Below are 22988 nucleotides of genomic sequence, written 5' to 3' on the forward strand. Positions count from 1 at the left end.
TGGCTAGCCTAGCATGCCCTAGAAAGCTGAATTCAAAGCATGAAATGTGGAAGGTAAAAATAGTATGCCAAACTTCAATATGGGTAATCTAAACTGGGGGTGGGGCTAAAAAATATTTAAAGAAATAATTCAATTAATTGAACTTGACAGAAAATCAGCAAGGATATAAAACACACCATAAACCAATAGTATCTACCCAACATCTATAGAATACTCCACCCAACAACAATAATATATACATCCTTTTCTAGTGCTCATGGAACATATATCAGGTAAACTATGTCCCAAGCTATAAAGCAATCCTAAACAAATTGAAAATAATTGAAACAATGAAAAATATTTTCTATGTTCACAATAAAATCAAATTAGAAATCTATAAAAGGGAAATCTTCAAACACTTGGAAACAGAACAAAACATTTCTAAATAATCCATGGGTCAATGGAAGAGTCCCAAGGGAAGTAAAACAGTGATTTGTAGTAGGTGTGGCCAAGATGGCAGAGAAGGAAGAGCCTGGACTCACCTCCTCCCATGGGCACACCAAAATTACAACTATTTATAAGCACAACTATCTATGAGACCAACCTGCAGAGTAGCAAAAAAAGATTTTCCATATCTAATGGTATAAAGAAAAAAAACACAGTGAGATAGGTAGGAGGGGCAGTATGGTCAAGACCCACACCCCTGGGTAAATGACCCACACATAGGACAATAATAACAATTGCAAAGGTTCTCCCTAAAGAGGAAGGGATCTGAGCCCCGTATCATGCTCCCCAGCATAGGGGTCCTTCACTGGGAAACAGAGTCCCCAGAAAGTATGTCTTTGAAGGCCAATGGGGCTTGTATAAAGGAGAACCAGAGTATTGCAGGAAAGGCTCTGCTCTTAAAGGGCATGTGCAAAATCATCATGCCCAAAGACCCAGCCCAGAGGCTATAATATGGAAGGATCCTAGGTCATACCCATTTTCTGATCTTGGAAAGTCTCCTGGAGAACTAAGAAGGCAACTGGGACTCCACCTGTGTATGTAGACACTTTTCCCCCTCCAGAAAGCCAGCCTCCACATGAGACAGGGCCTGGAAGCCAACCAGGCCAAGGGCCAGTCCCATTTACCAGCACACACAGTAGTCAGCCTTGCTACAACAGAAGGGTTAACCCAGCTCACATAAGGGGCACTTCTACATCATCTAGTTCTGGTAACCAGAGAAGACTGTGCTGCAGGGCTCCATAGGATGTCTCCTCCCTAAGGCCATTGTCCAAGACCAGAAAACATAACCAACCTCACTAATATATAAGAATAAACACAGATAATTTGGCAAAATAAGAAGACAGAGGAATATATCCCAAATGAAGGAACAAGACAAAACCTCAGAAGAATTGAGTGAAATAGAGATAAGCAATCTAGCCAAAAAAGAGTTCAAGGTAATGATCATAAAGGTGTTGAATGAACTTAGGATAATAATGAACAAACATGATGAGGAGAAAGAGTTGGAAAATATAAAAAAAACCAAACAGAGTGGAAGAGTACAATCACTGAAATTTAAAAATACACTAGAAAAGAATCAACAGTAGACTGGGTGATATAGAAGAACAAATCAGTGAAAGACAAAGTTGTAGAAATCACCAATGCTGGACAGCAAAAAGAAGAAAAAGAACTTTAATAAATGAGGATGGGGGAGAAGTCAAGATGGTGGAATAAGAGGACACGTTAATTCGCCTCTCCCAACAAATACATCAAAAATACGTCTACAGATGGAACAATTCTCACAGAAGCACTTGCTGAACACAATCAGAGGACCTCAGAAACCTAAAAGGACAAGAAAAATCCCTGCACACCTGGGTAGGACAAAATAAAGAAAAAGAGAAAAGAGGAAACTGTACAGGACCTGCACCCCTGGGGGGGGAAGCTGAAGGAGAGGAGAGGTTCCCACACCTGAGGAAGCCGGGTGGCAGGGAGATCAGCTGAGACAGAAGGGGAGTTTTGGGGTTCAGAGGAGAGCACAGCAACAGGCAGGCAGGAGAGAGTAAGACCTACACGGATGGTCTGTGCCACAGCCTATGTGCCCCTGCCTGAGACACGTGTCTGCTGGTGCAGATGCGGGCTGGTGCTGGAACATGGGGTTTGAAAAGCAGACTCATGGGGGAGACAGCTGTTGGCTGTGAAGACATGGCCTGAAAGGACGGGAGTAAGGAGCTCCACAACCGGGAATGTTTGTGGAAGAAAAGCAAGCCACCATAGAAGCAGGGCACCATTGTTGAGTGGGGTGCAAAGGGTGGGGCCGCCATTGCAGCACCCTTCCCCATGCACCAGACCCTGCCTCTGAAGGCACTAGGAGGGGTATCCGCCTGAGCAGGCTCACATGCCCCCCCCACCGTCAACTCCTCCAGCCCCGCTGTCCCCAGGGGGCTTGCACACCCTGCCCATCGCCACCTCCACCCCCACCTTCCTGGATGGGTGTGTGTGTCCTGGGCAGCCTCGGGAGCACACTCTGGTGGGAAGCCCACATGGAGAGGTGGGTCTGAAACCACAACAGAGCCCCAGGAGCCATGCAACTAAGGAAGAAGAGCTGAAATCTCTCCTTGCAGCTGCAGGAACTGTGAATTTACACCCCCGCTCCTTGTTTTGTAAACTCAGTGCCTACAGAACATCTGAATGGCAAGTACTCCTGCAGCTGATACAGGTCTAGCTTTAGCAGCTGTGGGCCTTGTGGACACGTACACTCAGGGATTGGACAAGGCCAGAATCTGAGCTACCTCCATAGCTCCCACAGCGGGCCCAAGTGCATGATTACTGCCGTCCTGGGACCTGACTTTGGTGTGTCTGTGCTGGTGGCCTGGTGAAAACAACACCTCAGAGACACCAGGGCCAATTGCCAATTGCTTCGGTTGGGGTAGGGCTGAAAACAGTTCTGACAACAGTGAGACAGCACAACAGGTGAAAAGTGACACAACAGAGTACACTCACAGGTAAACATCTCCAGATTAGGAAAACTCAGTGGTCTCTCTCCCAGTGGGAGCACTCCAATCCTGCCTACCTTGCACTGCGGATCAGAAACAGAGTTAAGAAACAGGTCCGGAGGCCTGTTTATATTTATAGAACATTCCATCCAAAAGCAGCTGAATACACATTCTTTTCAAGTGCATATGGACCATTCTACAGGATAGATAACATATTGGGCCACATATCAAGCCTCAGTAAATTTAAGAAAATTGAGATCACATCCAGCATCTTTTCTGACCACAATGCTATGAGATTAGAAACCAATTACAGGGGAAAAAACAAAAACAAAAACTGTAAAAGACATAAACACATGGAACCTAAAAATATGTTACTAAATGACTACTAGATCACTGAAGAAATCAAAAAGTAAATAAGAAAAAATACCTAGAGACAAATGACAATGAAAACACAATCTGGAACATATGGGACACAGCAAAAGCAGTTCTAAGAGGGAAGACAAGAGCAATACAATCTTACCTCAGGAAACAAGAAAAATCTCAAGTAAACAACCTAACTTACACCTAACACAACTAGAGAAAGAAGAACAAACACAACCCAAAGTGAGAAGAAGGAAGGAAATCATAAATATCAGAGCAGAAATAAATGAGATAGAGATGAAGAAAACAATAGCAAAGATCAATGGAACTAAAAGCTTGTTCTTTGAAAAGATAAACAAAATTAATAAACTGTTAGTGAGACGCATTAAGAAAAAAAGGGAGAGGGATCAGGTCAATAAAATTAGAAATGAAAAAGTAGAAGCTAAAACAGACCCGACAGAAATACAAAGGATCATGAGACTACTACAAGCAACTATACATCAATAAACTGGACAACCTAGAAGACATGGACAAATTGTTAGAAAAGTACAACCTTCCAAGACTGAACCAAGAAGAAATAGAAAATATGAACAGAGAAATCACAAGCACTGCAATTGAAACTGTGATTAAAAACCTTCCAGCAAACAAAAGCCCAGGACCAGATGGCTTCACAGGCAAATTCTATCAAACATTTAGAGAAGAGTTAACACCTATCATTCTCAAACTCTTCCAAAATATAGCAGAGGGAGGAACACTCCCAAACTCATTCTACAAGGCCACCATCACCCTGATACCAAAACCAGACAAAGATGTCACAGAAAAAGAAAACTACAGGCCAATATCACTGATGAATATAGATGCAAAAATCCTCAACAAAATACTAGCAAACAGAATCCAACAGCACATTAAAAGGCTCAGACACCATGATCAAGTGGAGTTTATCCCAGGAATGCAAGGATTCTTCAATATACGCAAATCAATCAATGTGATATACCATATTAACAAATTGAAGGATAAAGTCCATATGGTCATCTAAATAGATGCAGAAAAAGCTTTTGAGAAAATTCAGCACTCATTTATGATAAAAACTCTCTTGAAAGTGAGCATAGAGGAAACCTACCTCAATATAATAAAGGCTATATATGACAAACCCACAGCAAACATCATTCTCAAAGGTGAAAAACTGAAAGCATTTCCTCTAAGATCAAGAACAAGACAAGGATGTGCACTCTTGCCACTATTATTCAGCATAGTTTTGGAAGTCCTAGCCACGGCAATCAGAGAAGAAAAAGAAATAAAATTATCCAATTTGGAAAAGAAGTAAAACTGTCATTGTTAGCAGATGACTTGATACTATACATAGAAAATCTTAAAAATGCTACCAGATGACTACTAGAGTTCATCAATGAATTTGGTAAAGTGGCAGGATACAAAATTAATACACAGAAATCACTTGCATTCCTATACACTAACAATGAAATATCAGGAAGAGAAATTAATGAAACGACCCTATTTACCATCTCATCAAAATGAATAAAATATCTAGGAATAAACCTACCTAAGGAGGCAAAAGACCTGTACTCAGAAAACTATAAGGTACTACGAAGGAAATCCAAGACGACACAAACAGATGGAGTGATATACTGTGTGCTTGGATTGGAAGAATCAGTATTGTGAAATGACTATAGTACCTGAAGCAATCTATATGTTCAATGCAAACCCTATCTTACTACCTATGGCATTTTTCACAGAATAAGAACCAAAACTTTCACAATTTATATGGAAGCACAAAAGACCATGAATAGTCAAAGCAACCTTGAGAAAGAAAAAAAGAGCTGGAGGAATCAGGCTCCCAGACTTCAGACAATACTACAATGCTATAGTAATCAAGACAGTATGGTACTGGCACAAAAACAGAAATATAGATCAATGGAACAGGATAGAAAGCCTAGTGATATACCCATGCACCTATGGTCACCTAATCTTTGACAAAGGAGGAAAGAATATACAATGGAGAAAAGACAGCCTCTTCAATATGTGGTGCTGGGAAAACTGGACAGATACATGTAAACGAATGAAATTAGAACACTCCTTAACACCTTACACAAAAATAAACTCAAAATCGATTAAAGACCTAAAGGTAAGGCCAGATACTATAAAACTCTCAGAGGAAAACATACTCAGAAAAGACTTAGATAAAAATTGAAGCAAGATCTTTTGTGATCTACCTCTTAGAGTAATGAAAATAAAAACAAAAATGAACAAAGGGACCTAATTAAAGTTAAAAGATTTTGCACAACAAAGGAAACCATTAAAAAAACCCAAAAGACAACACTCAGAGTGGGAGAAAATATTTTCAAACTAATCAATCGACAAGGGATTAATCTCCAAATCATCACTAATTATTAGAGAAATGCAAATCAAAACTACAATGAGTTATCACCTCACACCTGTCAGAATGACTGACCATCATCAAAAAATCTACAAACAATAAATGCTGGAGAGGGTGTGGAGAAAAAAGAACCCTCCTACACTTTTGGTGTATTTACATAACAGAAATAGAGACAGATGTAGAAAACAAGCTTATGTTTACTGAGGGGGAAAGGCAGGGGAGAAGGGATAAATTGACTGATTGGGTTTGACATATATACACTACTATATATAAAATAGATAACTAATAAGAACCTTCTATATATTACAGTGAACTCTATACCATAATCTGCAATGACCTATATGGGAAAAGTATCTAAAAGAATGGGTATACATATATGTATAACTGATTCACTTTGCTGTACAACAGAAACTAACACAACATTGTAAATCAACTATACTCCAATAAAAATTAATTAAAAAAAAGTAACTTCAAAATTAATATGAAAGAAAGTCTTAAGTAGTCTTAGAAGAAGTTCGTTAATATTTGAGACAATAAAAGCCATTAATGAATCACTAAGATGTCAAATGCTTTGTAAATTTTTGTTGTATATAAAATCCTTTATATAAGAATAACACTGAATGATTAGAATAATAGAAAAATATTATTCAAATTTACTTATACCTAAACTTTAAAAAAAATAATGGTTGTAACACAGTGTGTTCTTACAATCCAGTAAAGAGAAGGGTTTTTGCATGTACATTTCATTGGTTCTATGAAGTTTACATTGTGTGTGATGACATACCAAGGTCATTTAACTTCTACATCCATTTGAATTGTGACAAAAAATGTATAACAACAAATCTCAAAATACATAACAGAGAAATCATTACTTGTTGTTTGCATATAACTCTTGAAATTTGTCAACAGCCTATCACACATCTAAATGTAACTTAAAACCAACACATCAACAAATGTGCATACAGGATAATTTCTATGTTCTGAACTCTCAGTTGCTAAAGTGAAAGCAAACATTGGAATTCACCCACTTTGTTTCAAAAATATGTTTTATGATAGTGTGAATTCTCACTTGCTGCAAATCCTAGAAATTATATTTGTGTATGTTAATTTTCTTTTCTTTTCAAGATTATATAAAACATTGTTGTGTAAAATTATAGCAATGTTTTAACATATTTGAACTTACAACCAATGATTAAAGTCCTTGTAAGAAACTAAAATTTTATTTCTGTAACCCATCATGATATAAATTGTTTTATTGTGATTTACCCTCAAGGTACATTTTTATTATCATAAAGGAACATCATATCATCTCATAACTAACATTTATATTTATACCATTAAATATAATTATAAAAAATGAATAGTATTTTTATTATTATGCCTTTTTTAAAAGCACATTGATTCACTATGAATTATAAATATCTGAGAAAGCAAACCATAATACTAGAATAAATTTATTTATATAATAGATAACATTTTGAATATTTCTTGTGTATATTATATTAACTGAGACTATTTTAAAATATTTTATTCTCCTTTGGAACGATTATCAATTAAGTGAGATAAATGAGATAAATTTATATAAAAAGTTCAGAATGTGTAATAGGGGCTCCATATGTGTTGGTTCTTTTCCTTTCTTCTTTAGTGAGATTGTCCTATGATTATTCTTAGATTCCCCAAAAAAATAATTTCATAAACTTACTATAAATTTTCATTTCATATAATGTCTTCACAGGAAAACTCTATATTGTATATAAAATTAAAGAGACATTGACAAAATTACCTTATCTAATATATTGTTTAAAATGTTAAACTTTGTCATACCTAATTATAAAGTAGAGATTTTATAGGATAAAACTATTATTAACACTCTCTTTTATTTCCCATTTTTTTCAAGTCCAGATCTACATAAACAATTGTTAATTTTTTTCAGTAATTGAAGGAATATATTTTTGTCTAACCTGGTGAAAGAAATCTTTCACCAAAATCATTATTAATCAGCTAAATCATTTAGATCCAGGTCCTAAATTATATTGGCAATTTTACACATGTGAAAATATCAATGAACAAAAGAATTGTGATGCACTGTTTTTTAATTAGTACATATTTATAGAAATGAGAAGAAGTTTGTAGAAATGAATGGTTTTATTCACATTATTTATTTTGTTCATGAATATAAAATACCCGTTTGTCAACCTCCATTAAGAAATGGGGATAAACTTTTATGGTATTATCCTAGCTTCTCTGACAAGAAAGAATACGCATGCATTTGGGTTGTGAGGTGAGTTAGTGGCTCATTCTGGACCTGGTGAAGCTGGGGAAAACAATGAGGGGACTTTCCACGAAACAGTCTGAAAATGCAAGTTGGTTAAAAAATGAGATCTGTTTAAAGAAGTAATTTTCCACATCTTATTTGACTAGTGCTTAACACAACACTATGAAACAGAAAGAGAAAAAAGCTGAAGTTATTGAAATATATATACTCTAAACAGATTGTGTATAGGATATAGATTACATTGTTGAAATAAATGTGGGTTTTTCCCTCCATAGAGAGATGATTTTTCCATTTATTTATATTTCCTAAAAAAAATATTTTATGAAAGTTTGCCTAAAATTATTTCAAACCATTCTGATCTCAAGTTTAAATCATAGTCCTTTCTCTTGGAAAGAAACTGTTTTTCTTGTGACCCTTCACGAGATTTTCCTTCAAACTGGGAACACAGAGTGTATTACTATGAAGCAGTGCAGTGAGTTTACAAAGGAGGAGAGTGATATGGACCAGCACTGATGGCCTCGAACTAAGTTCTAGTGCTCCTGGATGAGTCTTTGTAACCCTGAAAATATGGATCATGTCAGAACTTTGTTAAAAGTTCTGCTCCAGGAACATGAGATAATTCAGAGAAGTTTTGTCTGCACTCTATTCAAAAAAAAAAAAAAAAAATGCACAAAAAATTCCCTTAAAACCCGCTAGTTACAGAGCAATACATGCCAAATCAGGAAAATGAGCAGAGGAAAGCATTTTTTATTTTCCACTGGAGAAAAAAAAAAAAAAAATCTTGCAAAATTGTATTTAAAAAGATGACTTAAGTTCAATAATATTAACTTTCTATTAAAATCCATTATTATATGATGGGAGTATGCATCATTGCAAGACTTTTAAAAGATTAATTAAAATAAAATAATTTAAACTTATATAATACATAATTTAAGGAAAAACATAAGACAATGCATGTTCTATTAATGCATGCTTTTTAGTTCTATGCACTTATCTGCAATAACTCATTTCCAAAATCTCTATTTCCTTCTAACACTATTCCAGGGTGGTGAAATAAAAAGAGCATAGTCATTAAAAATAGACAGCCAAGGATCTGAATACAGGTGCTATCTGTTACTTATCTGGTATCTCAGTTATGATTATTTACATTTTCTGAAATTCATACAGTTTTCTCATCAATGAAATAATGTTGTTAAACATTTTCATTAGAGTTATTGCTAGAATAAAAGTGATATGACATATTCAAATGATACAGCAGCATCTCTGTAGAAAGAATTATTAATTAAAAGTTTCCTGGGACTACCCTGGCAGTCCAGTGGTTAAGACTTCACCTTCCAGTGCAGGGGGTGTGGGTTCAATCCCTGGTCAGGGAGCTATGATCCCACGTACCTTGGGGCCAAAAAACTATAGCATAAAAACAGAAGCAGGCTTCCCTGGTGGCGCAGTGGTTGAGAATCTGCCTGCTAATGCAGGGGACACGGGTTCGAGCCCTGATCTGGGAAGATCCCATATGCCGTGGAGCAACTGGGCCCGTGAGCCACAATTACTGAGCCTGCACGTCTGGAGACTGTTCTCCGCAACAACAGAGGCCGCGATAGTCAGAAGGTCACGATAGTGAGAGGCCCGCGCACTGCGATGAAGAGTGGCCCCCACTTGCCGCAACTAGAGAAAGCCCTCGTACAGAAATGAAGACCCAACACAGTCATTAAAAAAAAAAAAAACAACCAGAAACAATATTGTAACAAATTCAATAAAGACTTCTAAAATTGTCCACATCAAAAAATCTTAAAACACTTTCCTTTACAAACCTCTGTTATTGATGATAACGAGGAAGAGAATGCAATAGCAATAATGATAATATTAATAATAAATATCATCTCTAACATTTATGAGTTATTGTCATATGCCTGGCATTATTTTAAGTACTTTAAAATTGTACATCACCGAATTACTTCCTAAGAAAACTTATATACTATTGTATCTTTATTTTTTATCAGAAATTAAGGTGCACAAAGGTTAAAAATCTTACCCAAATTTTGCAATTAGAGTCAGGGTTGAAAAAGCTGTTTGACAATAGAATTTGACTCAAACTACCATCTCTAAAAAGACAGTGTACAAGTAGAAGCACTGATTTAATGTCCAATTAATGTATTTATTTATCCTTTTATTTAGCTAGCATATTTTTGGTGGGTGGGAGGTGACAAGGACTCCTTGCAACCCAATTTCCCTTCTAATTCTGTTGCTTTGATTATATGTTTACAGAGAAAATGTCTTTTATACAATGTCTTTGCCTTCATACGTCTTCATCTTCATTATCATCAACTAAAAAATGATAATTTTTATATACTTTGGTCCTCCTACGTATAGCACATTCAAATAGAGTTAGCACAGCAATATATATGTTTAATTTACATGAGCAATGTCAAGGAAGTTAAGTACCTCCTCATAGGTGAAATCACTAGTAAGTAGCAGTAGTAGTAGTAGTCTTTGAACTCATGAATCATACTTCAAATATTATATACTTTCCAATATTCAAAAATGGTTGAATTAAGTTAACTAAAATTAACCTTCAATTTATAAAGTTAGTAATTCTCAGCAGATTCTGAACATATATCTTACTTACATATTTGAAATTGTGGGAGTTAAATGATTAGAAATGGTGATTTACATAAAGTATTATTTTTAATGAACCATTTAATTACATTTTAAAGGCTGTATATATTGCTGAATGTTTCTATTTGACACTAATTTGAATAATAAAAAATTAGTTGTATAATTTCAAGCTATGAGGAACAATCTGATTGTGTTCCATGAGTTTAAAATGTTAACTTGGTTAATAACTTGTGTTATTACTATATTAAGAAAAAATATTTTAATATTCATTGACATGCAATGGTACTTTGTTACATGAGAATTTTTTTATTTAATATTAAATTATATTTGCAATACATTATTACTATATTAAGAAAAAAATATTTTAATATTCATTGGCATGCAGTGGTACTTTGTTACATGAGAATTTTTATATGTAATATTAAATTATATTTGCAATACATTAGAGTAGCGTTTAAAATAATAGTTTATATTTTAATGTGAAGACAAATAATGTAAGTTACATTTACAAAGAGAGACCTGTATCATTGTACTTCATGCTTCATTGGATATACAAATTATACATTGGGGAGAATAAATCTAGTATATTAAAATATTTCATATAGTAAATTAATTTTCTTACGCATTTTTCTAGAGAAATAGTTGTGAATTTTTCTTGGTAGATTATCTTATTTCAGGAATAAACATATGTCTTGAATTTTAATTTTCTAAAAGGTAGGAAACATGTTGAAGGCATTACGCAGCATGTGGTAGTTTATACAGAAAAACAGGTATACTTAATAAATGCTTTTGAATATGACAATAGGAGGCAGTATTAACTACAGAAGGAATATATATATATATATATATATATATATATATATGTTTTACAAGGGAATTTTTACTGAGATATTTCTATATTTTTCAGACTATATTAGTGCCCTAGCAATCATAATTATTTTGAAATAAATATTCCTTTATGTAAAATCATGAATTAGCTTCTTTTATCTGTCAGACAAGTCTAGGGTCTAGGGACACGCCAGCCTTTGAGTAGTTCTCAGTGTAGTAAAGGAAACAGACCTGTAAATGAATAATTAGAGAATACTGTGATTACTGTTAGCTCGGTGAAATTTATACAGTGTGATCCCTGAGAAGGGACAAAAGCTGATATTTAAATTAAACCTTAAGTGTCTATATAGGAGTTTAACAGTGGAGAAAATGATAAGAAGAAATTTCTCAGCCAAGAAAAAGAGTTTGTACAAAGGTATAGCAAAGGAAGAAAGCCTATTAATAAAAAGTTAAAAGCTCAGTTTGCTGTTTTTAATTAGTAAGAATTTAAGAGAAGTGGAGAAGTCTAGAACTATTGCATCCTGTACACACCAGAGAGATACAGAGATTTTAAGATTGTTATGTACTTGACTCATATATGTTTTGAAGAGAAACTGGTGTCAGTGGAAAGGAAGAACACAAAAATTGAAAATAGAAAGAAAACAGATCAGTTGGAATGAAAACACAGAATTTCATGGAGACAGATAAAAAAAGACCTACAACAAAGGAAGCGGAGGTGTGCAGTAGAGAATCAAGAATTATTAAATAAACGTATTTGACAACACTTGGTGACTAATGGGCATGATTGGTGACAAAAATACTATCCATTGATATTTATGAAGTTATTAGCTTGAGAGATCATGGGTGAACAACATCAGTCAACCACAGGGAAACTGGAAAGAAAAGAAAGTTATCAGGGGAGATAATGAATTCATCCTAGAAGTGTTAGTTTGAAAGTTCCTGTGCAGCATAGTTGAGAATATTTCCAAGTGGAAGAGGAAATTCTGAGTCGAATTCAGAAGGGCATTCTGAGCAAGAACTGGACATTCGTAAGTAATAAGTAACAGGTAACGGTTAAAATCAAAGGGGAAAAGGGTCGCTCAGAGTGCAAAAGAATGCTCAAAAACAAAACCATGGCGAACCCTCATGGTTTACTGGGTGTACAGAGGAGAAATTAATGAAATAAAATAGTGAGATTCAATGGGAAGGGTTTCAAAAGCAGGTTTAAAAATGTCAAATGCAAGAGAAACCTAAGGAAAAGAAACATTTTCAATTGTTCTCTCTTAAGTAAATGAGGAGCTTGGTTCCAGGCCAAATCCTATGTGTGTTTTCTCAGGCTTGTGCCTTCGCTGCTCAGACTTGGTTGGCAGCTGGTGCATCGTGGACTCTGAAGGGAGTTGTGGTCAAGGCCTTAGGCACCCTGGCTTATCATGTTCTGGAGCATAGCTGCCTTGCTACCCCAGGTGCCTCCATTGGAGGCTACCTTGTGAGGTCCTTAGGTTGAGGCCCTCCCATTTGTCTCTCCTGAGACTTCATTATGGAAAAGCAAGGGTGGCTTGAGGACACTTTTCTACAGTGTTAGTAATCGGTACTTTTCCACCCTAGCCCTTCCTCCTCATCCTTCTCCCAGCTCCTACGGGGTTCATAGAATGGCAGGAGCCTTTTATTCAGGACTCCTTTGGCAATGAGATGATTGCCCCCACCTCACATGATGTGGTTCCAATGGGGAAAAATGGAACATTGGCAGTGTGAATACTTTCTTTCTGGTTTCCTGCTTACACTGTTGCAGTTAGTAAATAAAGCCATAACAGTTGTTTTAATTTTGGCTAGCTGTGTTAATCAACCAGCTCTCTCCAGCTACTCTCTTGACAATAAGTGGGTATAAGAGCACAGGCCCAGGATTGACATAGATTATCTGAAGGGAGTTTCAATCCATCAAAGCCAACAGGCTGACACAGTGTAAACCTTCATTAGAGGTAATTATTTACTGCTCTATCAGGAGAGGCTAATTAAAAACATAAACACTGTACATTAGCATTCCTTTAGGCTTTCATAACCCTATAACCTTCCATAACCACTGGCCTCAGGATCAATTACTTTGTAGACAGTCTCCATCTAATGAAGGAGGAGTGGTGTGCCGATTTTTTTTAATGACATAGATTTCTTGTAAAATGTGTTTTTATGTGGACAATAGGGGAACGCTCTTTAATATTAATTTCGTTTTCTAATATATGTCATCTTTACTAATTAGTCATTAGTGCCATATTTCATTTTCTGAAAAAAAGATAAATTCAAGGTCAAAGAGAATTTCTTATTAATCTTTGTATTCGCTGGTGGCCAATTCATTGTCTGACACATTGTAGGTGATAAATATGTTATAACTGAATGGAATTATTCTGTCCTGTCCTACAAAAACAGCAACAACAGCAACAAATACTTTCATAGGCAACAGAATCATGCACTGGTGATATTATTGGTATTAGTGATCATGTTCATAATAAGGACAGTTAACATCTATCAAAAGTTTCAAACCCTATGGACACCACTTCTGGAAACAATAAACAGAGCCTGCTTTAGGTCCTTTGTATTCAGCTCTCTGAGCAAACAACTCCTTGGTCTTATATGTGCTAGATCAGAAGTCCCCAACCTTTTTGACACCAGGGGCCGGGTCATGGAAGACAGTTTTTCCACAGACAGCATTGGGGGGATGGTTCAGACGGTAATCGGAGTGATGGTTCAAGCGGTAATGCAAGCGATGGGGGAGATGGTTCAGGCAGTAATGTGAGTGATGGGGAGTGGCAGATGAAGATTCATGTGCTCCCCCACAGCTCACCTCTTGCTGTGCGGCCCAGCTCCTAACAGGAAACTGGTTGGAGACCCCTGTATTAGATTATTTCTTCTCTCTCTCTCTCTCTCTCTTATAAACTTTGAATTGTACATATGTCTATAAACTAATTTCATTTGGGACCAAATAGCTACTGATTACTGCAAAATGAGACAGAGTAATTTGCTCATTTTATAAGTAATATGTTGGGTGTATAGAGGTTGTTACTTTAACAGGGCCTTAGCAATAATGAAGAATAGTGATAATAAAACATATGCAACTTCCTGACATTCAACATAACTTTTTAAATACCTTTTTCAATATCAGTGCTTGTGTAATTTACATTAAAATATATATTCTATCAGAAGAGCCTTATAGACTTTTAAATTTTTTCTATTTGTGCACTGTTTAATTTATAAACAGAAAATAAATTCAAGTCCTGAAGAACTGAAATTTTCGTAAAAGTACTTGTGTTCAAAATAGAGAACAATTGTGCTTGTTGAGATGGCAACCTGAATACAGGTCTCTACCTACTTGCACTCCAACCCTTCCCATCCTTGCCTGTGCTTGAAGTGACAAATGAAGCACAAAAATAGAGAGAAACCTAAATCAATATGAAATTAAGGAATGTTTCCTCACCACATTAGAAGCACCAAGTAATTGTTTGCTATGTAGAGTGTAAAAAATAATAAAACAATAACAAATCTATAACTCACTCCCTATCAGGAAAGTGTGCCAGATTAAATCCTGGCAGAGTGCTATGCCATTCGTATTCAATACGATGAACCATGGGGCAACTGGGAGTGAATTTTCAACCTTGGCAATGCCATTGGGGAAGCATTCTTGTTTTTTTAAGTCATAAAAAGAAAAGTGCTTTTGGCAAGGCTTCTTCTTGGCTTAGACTTGGAGACCTCCTGGAACAGAAGGCTCTGACAGGTAAAAGAAAGTCAGATATTCCAGGCAAACACCAGGGACCCTGCTGAGGCTGGCTCCTGGCTGCCACACCAAGTGCTGAAAAGAGACACTTAGGCAGAAGGTAAATGTCCTTGCTGTGACTAACTCTACTGTGCCCAGATCCCTCCCTTCCAGCTCTCCCTAGTTCATGCCTTCTATTTGAAATGTGGTAAAATTCTCTCAAATGCTGTATACATAAAATTTTATTTTCTCACCTTGTATGTCCTTAGAGATTTGGATTAGGACCCAAATTAGGATCTGACAAAACCTACCTCAACTCAAATTTGCTATCAACCCTTGCTAGCAAAATATAGTCTTCATTCTTTAGGTGTGAGCTAAAAAATAAATAAATAAAATAGTATAATAACTATGAATAAATAGTGTTGTACCAAGAAATAGGAGTAAATTATAGACAAATTTGAATCCATATTCTCAAGAGATGAAACGGTTACTTACAAAGACCTAGACTGCATTGAGATGAAAGATCCACATGGTAAATTGGAAACTGCAATATGCAGTGGACAACTTTTTCTATGCTTCAGAAAATTAAAGTGGTAAAGTAGAAAATAAATTCAGGATATTCTCCTGGCCCTGGAATTCAGGGAAAGTTAGTGATTACATAAAAATGGTGTAAAAAAAAAAAAAAAAATGTAGTAGACAGTTTAAAGAGACCATTCTTTTCTCACATGTTAGTACTCTCAAAACTAAGATAGGAAAGGGGGAAGAGAAAATATTCAAATAAAATAAAATGATTTGATTCATTATGGAAAAATAAATATAAATCAAAAAACAGTTCATTACACTTGAAAATCTACTTATCTTTAACTATCTCTCCTTATCTATCTATAAAAATCACCACACTAAACATATTCAAAATAGAAAATGGAAAACACTTAAGTAAGGACAAAGTATTAGGTATATAGCAAATGTCTCCCTCCACAGTAAATGCCAATACTGACAATGCAGTGTAACTTTATTAAAAAGAAAAAAAAAAAAAAAAAAAACTCAGAATATGACAGCTAACCATGTGGTCATTCAAGTTATTAAGGACCAAAATGCTATCTGAGGGTAAGGGATGCTTACAGGTACACTAGAACTGATATGGATAAAAATAAGATAAAAAAAAAAAAAAAAGCATATGAAGGCTGTTATAATGGATTTGATTAAAAATTAAAATGTAAATATTAGTTATTAGTTAGAATGTATGTTTTAGGAACAAAAATACCATTATAAGTAAACACTGAATATATGCCTCCCAAAACATGAAATAATGAAAAAGGCAAAGAAATGACCATATTCTGTTCAGTACTGCTGTATAACAAACTTAATATGTAAATTAGCAAAGCGTTATTATATCTCATGTTATGTGGGCCAGAAGGATTGTTCCATGATGTCTGTGACCACAGCTAGGTGGACTCAAGTGACTGGGAGCTGAAACAGCTGGGGATCCATCTCTCTTTCTCTCTCTGTCTCTTTCTCTTGAAGCCTACCTTAGACTTCCCCATGGTATGGCGGTCTCAGGATACTGAGATATCTGATGTCAGGCTGATAACGTCTGACATCAGGATGCTGAGATGTCAGAGCTCAGGGCTCTGAGAGAAGCAAAGTGGAAACTGTCACACCCCCTAAAGGTTAGGTCAAGAACTACAAAAGGAGGGGCTTAGGAGAGGGATGGAGAGGGAGGGTGGTGTTAGCAGATGTAAGCTTTTATATATAGAATGGATAAAAAACAAAGTCCTACTATATAGAACAGATAACTATATTCAATATCCTATGCTAAATCATAATGGAAAACAATATTTAAAAAAGAATGTATATATGTATAACTGAATCACTTTGCTGTACAGCAGTAATTAACATGACATTGTAAATCAACTATATTTCAATTAAAAAAGAAAAAAAAATAAAGAACTACTAAAGGGTAGCATCACTTTACCACACTCTATTGGTCACAACAGTCACAAAGACCTTGTCTGTCTCTGAATAAACCTGTCATCTTTGCTCTTTAATCTGACATAAGGCCCAAAAGAGTCAAAACTTGATCCAAGAGAGGAGATTAAGTATCTTAGTTAAGATTAAGATACTTAATATCTCAATGTCTCAGTTGACTCATCTGTAAAACAGAGTTATTAATAGTACTTTTGTCAGAGAGTTGCTGTGAAGATTAAAAGTTTATGGAAATATGACAGACTTTCAAGATGGCAGAGGAGTAAGATGTGGATATTAACTTCATCCTCAAAAATACATCTACATGTGGAACAACTCTTACAGAACACCTACTGAATGCTGGCAGAAGACCTCAGACTTCCCAAAAGGCAAGAAACTCCCCATGTACCTGGGTCGGGCAAAAGAAAAAAGAAAAAACAGAGACAACAGAATAGGGACAGGATCTGCACCTCTGGGAGGGAGCCGTGAAGGAGGAAAAGTTTCCACACACTAGGAAGCCCCCTCACTGGTGAAAACAGGGAGTGGGCGGGGGCGAAGCATCAGAGCCTCAGAGGAGAGGGCAGCAACAGGGGTGCAGAAGGCAAAGCAGAGAGATTCCCGCACAAAAGATCAGTGCCAACCAGCACTCACCAGCCTGAGAGACTTGTCTGCTCACCCACCGGGGTGGGCGGGGGCTGGGAGCTGAGGCTCAGGCTTTGGAGGTCAGATCCCAGGGAGAGGACTGGGGTTGGGTGCATGAAAACAGCCTGAAGAGGGCTAGTGCACCACAGCTAGCCAGTTGGGGCACCGGGAAAAAGTCTGGACCTGCTGGAGAGGCAAGAGACCTTTGTTTTGGGGTGCATGAGGAGAGGGGATTCCTTCCCAGAGTGCCCACAGAAGGTGGAGCACCACCTAAGCAAGCTCCAGAGATGGGCGTGAGCCACGCCTATCAGCTTGGAACCCAGACATGGACATGAACAGCTAACGTGTGGCATCTGCCACCAAGAATCCTGTGTGCAAATGCAGGTCACTATCCACACTCCGTTGGAAGCCTGTGTAGCACACAACTGCCAGGGTCCTGTGATCCAGGGACAACTTCCCTGGGAAAGCACATGGTGTGGTGCAGGCTGTTGCAATGTCATGTAGGCTTCTGCCACCTCAGGCTCGCCCTGCATTCCAATTATGACTACTGTACTGCTCCCTCTCCCTAACCTGAGAGAGCAAGAGATCCCTAATCAGCTGCTGCTTTCACCCTCTCCTGTCTGGGCAGGAAACAGACTTCTGAGGGTGGCCTACATGCAGAGATGGGGCCAAAACCAAAGCTGAAACACAGAAGTTGTGTGAACAAAGAAGAGAAAGATAAATTTCTCTGTGCAGCCTCAGAAGCAGCAAATTCAATCCTCACAAACAACTTGATAAACCCTGCATCTGAAGAATAGCTTAATGCAAAACGAATGCTCCCAAAATCGAGGCAGTGGACTTTGGGAGCAACTGTAGACTTGGGGCTTGCTTTCTGTGTCTAATTTATTTCTGGTTTTATGTTTATCTTAGCTCAGTATTTAGAGCTAATTATCATTGGTGGGTTTGTTTATTGGTTTGGTGGCTCTCTTCTTTATATGTATATATATAAATATATTTTTCTCTTTTTGTGAGTGTGTACATGTATGCTTCTTTCTGTGATTTTGTCTGTATAGATTTGCTTTTACCATTTGTCCTAGGGTTCTGTCTGTCTGGATTTTTTGTTTGTTTATTTGTTTTTAACTTTTCTTCCTTTTCTTCAGAGCTGTGTGGCTGGAAGGGTCTTGGTGTTCTGGCCACGTGTCAGACCTGAGACTCCAAGGTGGGAGGGCCAAGACTAGGACACTGGACCACCAGAAAACTCCCAGCCCCATGTAATATCAATTGGCAAGAGCTCTCCCAGAGATCTTTGTCTCAATACTAAGACACAGCTCCACCCAACGGCCAGCCAGCTCCATTGCTGGAACCTCCATGCCAAACAACTAGCAAGACAGGAACACAACCCTTAGCAGAGAGGATGCTTAAAGTCATACTAAGTTAACAGACACTCCAAACACACCACCAGATTCAAGCCAGCCCACCAGAAGGACAAGAACAGCCACACCACCAGAGAACAGGCACCAGTCCCCTCCACCAGGAAGCCTACACAAGCCACTGAACCAACCTCACCCACAGGGACAGACAACAAAAATAATGGGAATTATGAACATGCAACCTGCAAAGAGGAGACCCAAAACATAAGAAGTTAAACAAAATGAGAAAACAGAGAAATATTCAGCAGAAGAAAGAGCAAGGTAAAAACCCACTAGACCAAACAAATGAAGAGGAAATAGGCAGTCTACCTGAAAAAGAATTCAGAGCAATGATAGTAAAGATTATCCAAAATCTCAGAAATAAAATGGAGACAATACAAGAAACATTTAACAAGGACCTAGAAGAAATAGAGAGCAAACAAAAAATGACAAATAACACAATAAAAGAAATTAAAAATACTCTAGAAGGAATCAATAGCAGAATAACTGAGGTAGAAGAATGGATAAGTGATTTGGAATATAAAATAGTGGAAATAACTGCCACAGAGCAGAATAAGAAAAAAGAATGAAAAGAATTTAGAACAGTCTCAGAGACCTCTGGGACAACATTAAACGCACAAACATTCCAATGATAAGGGTCACAGAAGAAGAAGAGAAAAAGAAAGGGACTGAGAAAATATTTGAAGAGATTATAGTTGAAAACTTCCCTAATATGGGAAAGGAAATAGTCAATAAAGTTCAGGAATCGCAGAGAGTCCCATACAGGATAAATACAAGAAGAAACACGCTAAGACACATATTAATCAAACTATCAAAAATTAAATACAAAGAAAAAATATTAAAAACAGCAAGGGAAAAGCAACAAATAACATACAAGGGAATCCCAATAAGGTTAACAGCTGATCTTTCAGCAGAAATTCGGCAATCCAGAAGGGAGTGGCAGGACATATTTAAAGTGATGAAAGGGAAAAACCTACAACCAAGATTACTCTACCCAGCAAGGATCTCATTCACATTCAATGGAGAAATTAAAACCTTTACAGACAAGCAAAAGCTAAGAGAATTCAGCACTACCAAACAAGCTCTACAAAAAATGTTGAAGGAACTTCTCTAAGAAGGGAATACAAGATAAGGAAAAGACCTACAAAAACAAACCCAAAATAATTAAGAAAATGGGAATAGGAACATACATATCGATAATTGCCTTAAATGTAAATGGATTAAATGCTCCAACCAAAAGACACAGGCTGGATGAATGGATACAAAAACAAGACCCGTATATATGCTGTCTACAAGAGACCCACTTCAGACCTAGGGACACATACAGACTGAAAGTGAGGGGATGGAGAAAGATATTCCATGCAAATGGAAATCAAAAGAAAGCTGGAGTAGCAATACTCATATCAGAGAAAAGAGACTTTAAAATAAAGAGTAATACAAGAGACAAAGAAAGGCACTATATAATGATCAAGGGCTCAATCCAAGAAGATATAACAATTGTAAGTATTTATGCACCCAACATAGGAGCACCTCAATACATAAGGCAAATACTAACAGCCATAAAGTGGAAATTGACAGTAACAAAATAATAGTAGGGGTCTTCAACACCCCACTTTCACAAATGGACAGATCATCCAAAATGAAAATAAATAAGGAAACACAAGCTTTAAAAGACACATTAGACAAGATAGACTTAATTGATATTTATAGGACATTCCATCCAAAAACAACAGAATACACGTTCTTCTCACATGCTCATGGATCATTCTCCAGGATAGATCATATCTTAGGTCACAAACCAAAACTTGGTAAATTTAAGAAGATTGAAATTGTATCAAGTATCTTTTCCAACCTCAACACTATGAGACTAGATATCAATTAGAGGAAAAAAAACTGTAAAAAGTACAAACACATAGAGGCTAAACAATATGCTACTAAATAACTAAGAAATCATTGAAGAAATCAAATATGAAATCAAAAAATACCTAGAAACAGAAGACAATGAAAATATGATGACCCAAAACCTATGGGATGCAGCAAAAGCAGGTCTAAGAGGGAAGTTTATAGCAATACAATACTGCCTCAAGAAATAAGAAAAATCTCAAATAAAAAACCTAAACTTACACCTAAGGCAATTAGAGAAAGAAGAACAAAACCCCTCAAAGTTAGAGAAGGAAAGAAATCAAAAATATCTGATAAAAAATAAATGAAAAAGAAATGAAGGAAACAACAGCAAAGATCAATAAAACTGAAAGCTGGTTCTTTGAGAAGATAAAAAAAAAATTAATAAACCATTAGCCAGACTCATCAAGAAAAAAGGGAAAAGACTGAAATCAACAGATTAGAAATGAAAAAGAAGTAACAATTGACACTGCAGAAATACAAAGGATCATGAGAGACTAATACAAGCAACTATATGCCAATGAAATGGACAACCTGGAAGTAAAGGACAATTTCTTAGAAGAGTACAACCTTCCAAGACTGAACCAGGAAGAAATAGAAACTATGAACAGATCAATCACAAGCACTGAAATTGAAACTGTGATTAAAAATATTCAACAAACAAAAGCCCAGGACCAGAGGGCTTCACAGGTGAATTGTAACCAACATTTAGAGAAGAGCTGACACTGATAATTCTCAAACTCTTCCAAAATATAGCAGAGGGAGAAACATCTCCAAACTCATTCTATGAGGCCACCATCACCCTGATACCAAAACCAGACAAAGATGTCACAAAAAGAGAAAACTATAGACCAATATCACTGATGAACATAGGTTCAAATATCCTCAAATACTAGCAAACAGAATTCAACAGCACATTAAAAGCATCATACACCATGGTCAAGTGAGGTTTATCTCAGGAATTCATGGATTCTTCAATATATGCAAATCATACAATGTGATACACCATATTAACAAATTGAAGGATAAAAACCATATGACCATCCCAATAGATGCAGGAAAAGCTTTTGACAAAATTCAACACCGACTTATGATAAAAACTCTCCAGAAAGTGGGCATAGAGGGAAACTACTTCAACATAATAAAGGCCATATAAGACAAACCCACAGCCAACATCATTCTCAATGGTGAAGAACTGAAGCCATTTCCTCTAAGATCAGGAACAAGACAAGGTTGCCCACTCTCACCGCTGTTAATCAACTTAGTTTTGAAAGTTTTAGCCACAGCAATCAGAGAAGAAAAAGAAAAGGAATCCAAATTGGAAAAGAAAAGTAAAACTGTCACTATTTGCAGATGACGTGATATTATACATAGAGAATCCTAAAGATGCTACCAGAAAACTCCTAGAGCTAATCAATGAATTTGGTAAAGCAGCAGAATGCAAACTTACTTCACAGAAATCTCTTGCACTCCTATACACTAATGATGAAAAATCTGAAAGAGAAATTAAAGAAACACTCCCTTTTACCATTGCAACAAAAAGAATAAAATACCTAGGGACAAACCTTCCTAAGGACCCAAATGACCTGTATGCAGAAAACTATAAGACACTGATGAAAGAAATTAAAGATGATACAAACAGATGGAGAGATATACCAAGTTTTTTGATTGAAAGAATCAATATTTTGAACATGACTATACTACCCAAAGCAATCTACAGATTCAGTGCAATCACTATCAAGTTGCCAATGGCATTTTTCACAGAACTAGAACAGAAAGTTTTATAATTTGTATGGAAACACAAAAGACCCAGAATAGCTAAACAATCTTGAGAGAGAAAAATGGAGCTGGAGGAAGCAGGCTCCCTGATTTCAGACTATACTATAAATCTACAGTAATCAAGACAGTATGGTCCTAACACAAAAACAGA

The sequence above is a fragment of the Balaenoptera physalus genome (genome assembly GCF_965194825.1).
Source record: "Balaenoptera physalus genome assembly, chromosome: 9".
Lineage (NCBI taxonomy): Eukaryota > Metazoa > Chordata > Mammalia > Artiodactyla > Balaenopteridae > Balaenoptera > Balaenoptera physalus.